The sequence below is a fragment of the Pipistrellus kuhlii genome, unplaced genomic scaffold, assembly GCF_014108245.1.
Source record: "Pipistrellus kuhlii isolate mPipKuh1 unplaced genomic scaffold, mPipKuh1.p scaffold_m20_p_121, whole genome shotgun sequence".
In the NCBI taxonomy this organism is placed as follows: domain Eukaryota; kingdom Metazoa; phylum Chordata; class Mammalia; order Chiroptera; family Vespertilionidae; genus Pipistrellus; species Pipistrellus kuhlii.
The window spans coordinates 350,372-359,311 of record NW_023425429.1 but is presented as its reverse complement, the minus strand read 5'-3'; the positions used below and the strand labels follow the sequence as shown (position 1 = coordinate 359,311).

Genomic DNA, 8,940 nt, shown 5'->3' with positions numbered 1-8,940 from the left:
TCAAACTAGAATTACAACTAAAATACAACAAGAACAAAAAGCATCCTGAACAACCAAATGAAAGCTAGCTGGAGATAACCCTGATACCAAGGACTGTAAGAGGAAACACATAGAAACTGGTAGGAGGGGCAGAGGTGTGAAAGGGCTGGCTGGGCTCCCACAGAGAGCAACTCAAGTCCCAGAGGGACATCTCAGCCGTAAAGGGTTGCCACTGAGAACTCTGGCTTGTAACCCCCAAGGTAGGCCCCCAGCAGAGACCACCAGAACTGAGAAAATTGCCCACATGACATCTGGCTGTGAAAAGCAGCAGGATTACTGTCTCCCAGAGAGAGACAGCTAGAAATTCAGGCACCAGATCCCAAATAGCTGCAGCAATCCTGAGAAAGACCAAAGTTAGAGGGATCACAACACCAGATATCAAGCTATATTACAAAGCCACTGTCCTCAAAACTGCCTGGTATTGGCACAAGAACAGATATATAGACCAATGGAACAGAACAGAGAACCCAGAAATCGACCCAAACCATTATACTCAAACTAGAGACCCAGTGCACAAATTCATGCACAGTGGGATCCCTCGGCCTACCCTGCAGAACCAGGCTAAAACCAGCTCTCCAACATCCCTCGGGGTTCTGAATTGAAAGAGGACTCAGGCCAGGCCGAGGGACCCCACAGGTGCACAGTCGGGGCTGGGGAGGGACAGTAGGAGGGCTACAGGGTGTGTCCAGTCCACCTTGCTCAGTCTCAATAGGCCAGACCCCAGCAGCAAGCTAACCTACCAGAGCATCTGCCCCCTGGTGGTCAGTGCATATTAGAGTGAGCAGGTGAACAGCCTTAGCATTAAACTTTGATTGGTTGAATGGATGACCATATACTTAGCATATTAGGCTTTCATTATATAGGATAATATTTGACAAAGGAGGCAAGAGCATACAATGGAGACTAGATAGTCTTTTCAATAAATGGTGTTGGGAAAATTGAACAGATGCATGCAAAAAGTGAAACTGGACTACCAACATACACCACACACAAAAATAAACTCAAAATTGATAAAGGACCTAAACATAAGATGGGAAACCATAAAAATCTTGGAAGAATCCATAGACAGCAAAATATCAGACATATATTGTAAAAATATCTCCACGGGTACAGCTCTTAGGGCAATAAAAAATAAGGAGAAAATAAACAAATGGGACTGCATCAAAATAAAAAGCTGTTGCACAGCAAAAGAAACCATCAACAAAACAAGAAAGCCCACTGCATGGGAGAACATATTTACAAATGTTATCTCCAATAAAGGTTTAATCTCCAACTTTGACAGGGAACTCATATACCTTAACAAAAGGAAGATAAACAATCCAATAAAAAAAAGTGGACCTAAATAGATACTTTTCAAAAGAGGACATAAAGAAGGCCAAGAGACATATAAAAACACAATGGAATACTACCAGCGTCATATCCCCTATGTTCATAGCAGCATTGCTGGTGGGAATGCAGACTGGGGTTCCAGGTTCAATCCTGGGTTGTGGGCTTGATTCTCTAGGGAGCATGCAGGAGGCAGCCGATTCATGATTATCATCATCGATGTTTCTGTGTCCCTCTACCTCTTTCTTCCTCTATGAAATGAAAAAAAAATTAGCCATAGCCTTCCCTAAGATTTATTATACTTTAACTAGCAGCCTGGTGCATGAAATTTGTGCGTTGGGGTGTTGTCCCCTCAGCCCAGCCTGTACCCTCTCCAAACCAGGACATCCCTCTCACAATCTGGGACTGCTGGCTCCTAACTGCTCACCTGCCTGCCTGCCTGGTCACCCACAACTGCCCCCCTCTGCTGGCCTGGTTGCCCCCAACTGCCTTCCCCACCACCACCACCAGCAGCCTGGTTGCCTCATGCAACCTTCTGTTCAGTCATTTGGTCGCCCCTTCCTTACTGACCCCCCTGCCATCCTGGTCACCCCATGCAGCCTGATGTTTGGTCTTTACTGTTACTGTGTCCCGGACAATTTTCCTATTCCTCTATTAATATAGATTTGGCCTGTGCTTAAATGGGAATGACAGACTGGGAGGTGGATACCAGCACAATTTCCTGGACATGGTGTATGACATGAATCTACCAGAATAGGGAAGAAATGGTTGAGTGTTAAATGTTCCCACTTTGCTGAGAGTTTTTATCAAAAATGGGTGTTGGATTTTTTTCAAATGCTTTTTCTGTGCCTAATGATATGAGCATATGGTTTTTGTCTCTCAGTTTGTTTATGTGATGTATCACATTTATTGATTTGCATATATTATACCAGCCTTGCCTTCCTGGAATAAATCCCTCTTGGTCATGGTGTATGATCTTTTTAATATATTGCTGGATCCAATTTGCTAATATTTTGTTGAGGATTTTAGCATCTACATTCATCATAAATATTGGCCTTTCTTTGTAGAGTCTTCATCTGGTTTTGGAATCAGGATGCTGGCCTCATAAAAAGAGCTTGGAGTGTTCCTTCCTCTCGGATTTTCTGAAACAGTCTGTGGAGGATAGGTGTCAGTTCTTCTTTGGATGTTTGGTCAAACTCCCCTGTGAAGCCTTCCAGACCTGGGTGTTTGTTTGTTTTAAATATATTTTATTGATTTTTTTTTTTTTTTTACAGAGAGGAAGAGAGAGGGACAGAGAGCCAGAAACATCAATGAGAGAGAATCATCAATCAGCCGCCTCCCGCACACTCCCCACTGGGGATGTGCCCGCAACCAAGGTACTCGCCCCCGACCTGAATAGAAACTAGGACCCTTCGGTCCACAGGCCGACACTCTATCCTCTGAGCCAAACAGGTCTCGGCGAGACCTGGGTTTTTGTTTGGTGAGAGTTTTTTATTACTGCTTCTATTTCATCGGTTCTTATTGACCTATTCATGTTTTCTGCTTCTTTCTGATTCAGTTTTGAGAGGTCGTATTTTTCTAGGAATTTGTCCATTTCATCCACATTGTCCAGCTTGTTGGCATAGAGTTGTTCCTGGTATTTTCTTATAATCCTTTCTTCACTGCTTTTGTTAATGATGTGGGTCATCTCTCTCTGTTTCTTGATGAGTCTGGATAACCCTTCATCAATTTTGTTTATGTTTTCAGAGAACTAGTTTTTGTTTCATATATATATATATATTAGTATCTGTCATTTATTTCTGCTGTAATCTTTATTATTTCATTCCTTCTACTTTTGGATTTTCTTGTTCTCTTTTAGTTTTTTAAGTTGTAGGGTTAAATAGTTCATTTTTGTTTTTGTTTTTTAGGTATGCCTATAGTGCTATGAACTTCCCTCTCAGAACTGCTTTTGCTGTGTCTCAAAGATTTGGGGTTGTGTGTGTTCATTTTCATTTGTTTACAGGAAGTTTTTGATTTCTTTCTTGATCTCATTGGTAATCCATTCACTGTTTAATAACATGCTATTTAGCCTCTATGTGTCTGAATGTTTTGGGGTGTTTTACTGTAGTTGATATCTAATTTCATTCCACTGTGATCTGAGAATGATTTCAATCTTCTTGAACTTGAAGAGTCTTGTTTTGTGTTCTAACATGTGGTCTATTTTTGTGAATGATCCATGTGCACTTGAGAAGAGTGTATATTCTGAGCTTTGGGGTGAAATGTTCTATAAGTGTCAACTAAATCTATCTGATCCAGTGTGTCCTTTAGGGTCACTATTTCCTTGTTAATTTTTAGTCTGAAAGATCTATCCAGTAAAGTCAGTGGGTATTAAAGTTCCTACTATGACTGTATAGTTGTTGATCTCTTTCTTAATGTCTTCCAGAATTTTTAAAAAATATATTTAGATGCTCCTATATTGGGTGGATATGATTACCAGTGTTAATTCATCTTGTTGGATTATATAGTATTATGTAGTGACATTTGTTGTCTCTTTGGTAGCCTTCATTTTGAAGTCTATTTTGTTGGATATGAGTACTTCTAGCCCAGCTTTTTTTCCTTTTCCATTTGTATGGAAAGTTTTGTTGCATCCCTCACACTCATCCTTTTTGAGTCTTTTGTTCTGAGGGAGGGCTCTTGTGGACAGCATATAGTTGGGTCATGGTTTTGTATCCACTCAGCTACTTTATGCCTTTTGATTGGAGCATTTAACCCATTTACATTTAAGGTTATTATTATTTAAAAATATTTATTATTGATTTCAGAGAGGAAGGAAGAGGGTGGGAGAGTTAGAAACATCAATGATGAGAGACAATCATTGATTGGCTGCCTCCTGCATGCCCCACACTGGGGATTGAGCCCACAACCCAGCATTTGCCCTACTGGGAATTGAACTGTGATCTCCCAGTTCATAGATTGATGCTCAACCAGTGAGCCATGCCAGCTGGGCAAGGATATTATTCATATGTGCTTATTTGATACCATATTAATTATGTATGCCTTAGTTTCTCTATCTCTCTTTCTCTTCTTCTCATTATAGTGGTCCCATTAGCATTTCTTATAATGTTGGCGAGTTTGTGATAAACTCCTTTAGCCATTTTTTTTTTTTGGGGGGGGGGAGCTCTTTATTTGACTATTATTTTATTTTTATGACCACTGACTTCAGTGTTCTGATCTGAGGGCAAAGGAAATGGGAAGGTTTGACCATTATATTTACTTTTTAATATATTTTTTATTGAATTTCAGAGAGGGAGGAGAGAGATAGAAACATCAATGAGAGGGAATCATTTATCAGGTGTCTCCTGGATGCCCCCTACTGGAGATTGAGCCCACAACGCATGCATATGCCCTTGACCAGAATCAAACCTGGGCCCTTTCAGTCTGCAGGCTGACACTCTATCCACTGAGCCAAACCATCTAGGGCTACCATCTATTTTGAATGATTCTTGCTGGATGTAGTAATCTTTGTTTCAAATCCTTGCTTCCCATTACCCTGAGTACTTCATGCCATTCCCTTCTGGCCTGTAGAGTTTCTGATGAGAAATCAGCTGATAGCCTTATGGGAGCTCCTTTTTAGGTAACAGTTTGCTTTTCTCTCACTGCCTTTAAGATTCTTTGTCTTTAATTTTTTGCATTTTAATTATGATGTGTCTGGGCATAAGCCTGTTTGGGTCCTTCTTGCTTGGGGCTCTCTGTGCCTCCTGAACTTGTGTGACATGTTCCTTCTCCAGGTTAGGGAAGTTTTCTGCCATTATTTCTTCAAACATGTTTTCTGTCCCTTTCTCCATTTCTGCCTCTTCTGGCACACCTGCTATTTGAATATTGTTGTTTCATGTTGTCCCACAGCTCCCTTAGTTGTCCTCCTGTGTTTTAACTGTTTTTGTTTTGTTTTTTTTCGTTTGGTTCTCTTATTTTTTTCTACCGTATCTTCTAATTCACTGATCTGATCCTTGTCTTCTCTTTGTGCTATTTCATTCTTTATTTCTGTTTTCATTATTACTATATCTTTTACCATTCTGTTGAGCATCTTTACCATCATTATTCTGAACTCTATGTTCAGAGAGAAACAATAATGAGACAATCATTGATTATCTGCCTCCTGCATGCCCCCTACTGAGGATTAAGCCCACAGCCCAGGCATGTGTCCTTGTCTAGAACTGAACTTGGGACCCTTCCATCCACAGGCTGATGCTCTCTCCACTGAGCGAAACCATCTGGGGCTACAGCTTGGTCTTGAGAGACCCAGATGCTGCAAGCAGAAAGGACCCCACATTTAGGGAATGGCATCATGTCAACATGAAGGGCAACATCAGCAGTGGCACTGTCTTTCTGAACTTGGGACCCTTCCATCTGAACTTGGGACCCTTCCAATTTCTTTTTTTTTTTTTTTTTTTTTTGTCCACACAATGTTTATATTTTTATTCAACTGTAATTAAACAGCAAAATTAACCCTACCAAGCCACTGTACCAATTTTTCGGTAATTTCTGAATCTGCCGCTATACCACTGTACCTAATTTTCAGTACTTTGCCTAGTACGTGAAAAAAAATGCGTCATAAACTAAAAATAACCAACCAATCATGGTTAGCCATTGCAAATGTCTGCACCCATGTGTTTGAATTGACTTTGTGTGGTTTGACATGAAAAAATTCTGAAAATTCACAATGAAACGAGCGGCTGATGAACCAAGCACTTCAACAGGAAAGCAAAGTAGGTCTAAGCTTATCACAGTCCAACAGGTGATCGATGCTTTGAATGATTCAGACTCTGAGGAGTTACGTTTCCAGTTCAAGTGACACAGACAGCGAGAGCTTGAGTGATGAGGAGAATCTTGAACCTTATAGATCTAGAGCTAAATCAATAGTAAGAGAAGGGGGGGGTGTCCCTCAAACAGCTGATTGGGGAGATCTAAGTGGTGAAGGTTGGACAAGGAATTTTGTATCACCAAATACAGATCTGACTTTCAGTGAGGATGGAAAAGGTCCAGTGAACATTCCTGGATCTATCAGAGGAGAGTGAACCAATTGACTTTTTATCCTTGTTTTTGGATGATACTTTCTGGCAAAATTTGACAGAGAAAACCAACCTCCAGGCCCACCAATTGCATACAGCAAAGCCCAACTCCTACAATTTCAGGGTACCTCTCGCCCAGTCCTGCAGCTCAACAGCAAAAGGACTCTGCAGGTTTCCTGTACTGCTCTTCAGATGATACACCTTTAAATTCTGGGTTCTTATTCTTTTTTTTTTTTAATATATTTTATTGATTTTTTTACAGAGAGGAAGGGAGAGGGATAGAGAGTTAGAAACATCAATAAGAGAGATACATCAATCAGCTGCCTCCAGCACACCCCCTACTGGGGATGTGCCCGCAACCAAGGTACATACCTTTGACCAGTTTCAAACCTGGGACCCTTGAGTCCACAGACCGACGCTCTATCCACTGAGCCAAACTGGTCAGGGCTGGGTTATTATTCTTATATTAACAATCTGATAACCATATCCCAATACCAAAATAGGCTCCCCAAATTGGAGTTCAAATTTGATCAAAGAATAAATCTAGATGTGTGACTCTGTATAAGGATAAAGGACAGGTAGAAGGAAAAGTCACCTCACAGCTCTGTCTGCTCAGGTCTCGCCTGTGAAAGTGGGAACAGGAAAGAGGAGAAATCAACATGCATCACTGAACTTGAGAACACTGCTTGGGGCCTGGGCCATGTGTCTCCTGGCTTTCCCTGCTTCCTAGCCAGCAGCTCAGAGCATGGGCACATAGTCATCCCATTCCGCCTGTAACACCTGCCGGCCACTGGGGGCCCGAGCCCATAGTTTTTGCAGAAAGATGCCGCCTTGAAATGGTCTCCAGATCGTTTGCTGAGAATGAGCTCGTCACACTTCAGCAGATTGGCCTGCTCGTCAACCAGCCAGATACAGCGGTGAAGGCTGTGCCCTTAGGAGGCCCAGAGCCCACATAATCAGAAAGACAGGTCACTGCTGATGTTGCCCTTCATGTTGACATGATGCCATTCCCTAAATGTGGGGTCCTTTCTGCTTGCAGCATCTGGGTCTCTCAAGACCAAGCTGTAGCCCCAGCTGGTTTCGCTCAGTGGAGAGAGCATCAGCCTGTGGATGGAAGGGTCCCAAGTTCAGTTCTAGACAAGGACACATGCCTGGGCTGTGGGCTTAATCCTCAGTAGGGGGCATGCGGGAAGCAGATAATCAATGATTCTCTCATTATTGTTTCTCTCTTCCTCTCTGAAATCAATAAAAATCTACACTAATAAGAGAAAAAGATGGAAATTGACTGTATCTCCATGATGCCCACCAGCCAATCAGGAGTGAGTATGCAAATCGACCCAACCAAAAAAAAAATGGCAGGTTAATTTGCATATGCATGCATCAAGCAGCCTGTGTTCAGGGGATGGGCGCAAAGCCCTCAGCCTCCAGGGACCATTGCCGCCCTGGGAGGTGAGGGTGGCCGCATCAAGCCATGCCCGCAGGCTCCCAGGATTATAGTTGGCCCTGAGAAGCAAGGGTGGCCGCACAGCTTGACAGCAGACAGCAAAGTCTGCTTGGCTGTAGTCACAGTGAATTGTGAACAGGGCCTGCAGGCAGCACTCAGCAGGGCCTGTTTGCCCATCTCTGGCATGGAACAGCAGGCCCTGCAAACAGCAGAGAACCATGGGGAGTGGGCCTAAGCTGTCAGTAGACATTCCCTGAGGGTTCCTGGATAGGAGAGGGTGCTAGGCTAGGCTGAGGGACGCCCCCCCCCCCATGCATGAATTTTGTGTACTGGGCCTCTAGTATATATATTTTTTAAAAGACCAGGCTGTAGAGATTACTTGGATCCAGGCCATCCCATGAAATACCAGTGGGTTAGTTCTTTTTTTCTGTTTTTTAAAAATATATTTTGGCTGAAACCGATTTGGCTCAGTGGAGAGACCATGGGTCTGCGGATTGAAAGATCCCAGGTTCGATTCCGGTCAAAGGCATGTACATTGGTTGCGGGCACATCCCCAGTAGGGGGTGTGCAAGAGGCAGCTAATCGATGATTCTCTCTCATCAGTTTCCAGCTCTCTCTCCTCTCCCTTCCTCTCTGTAAAAAATCAATAATATATATATATATATATATATATATATATATATATATATATATATATATATATATAGAGAGAGAGAGAGAGAGAGAGAGAGAGAGTTGGTTTTTTAGAGAGGGAGAGGGAATTAGAAACATTGATGAACATCGATAAGCTGCCTCCTGCATGCCCTCTACTGGGTGTGCCCACAACCAGAGTACATGCTCTTGACCAGAATCAAACCTGGGACCCTTCATTACGCAGGCTGACGCTCTATCCCTTGAGCTAAACTGGTTAGGGTAGTTGGCCAGTTCTTAACCTGGGTGGGTGACATCCACCCCGGAGTATTTGACCTGCAGCGGGTATTTCAGCCTCTTGTCCACTTCCTGCAGGCTCACCTGTAGCACGGGACAAGCAGAGGGACATGGGTGAACCAGGGGCAGGTCAACAGCACTGATAAAGTGGTTCAT

General features: G+C 42.8%; 1 pseudogene; it reads right to left on the bottom strand.

Moving 5' to 3' along the window:
• Positions 1-6,940: 6,940 nt before the first annotated feature.
• On the bottom strand, positions 6,941-8,940 carry LOC118716904 (annotated as a pseudogene).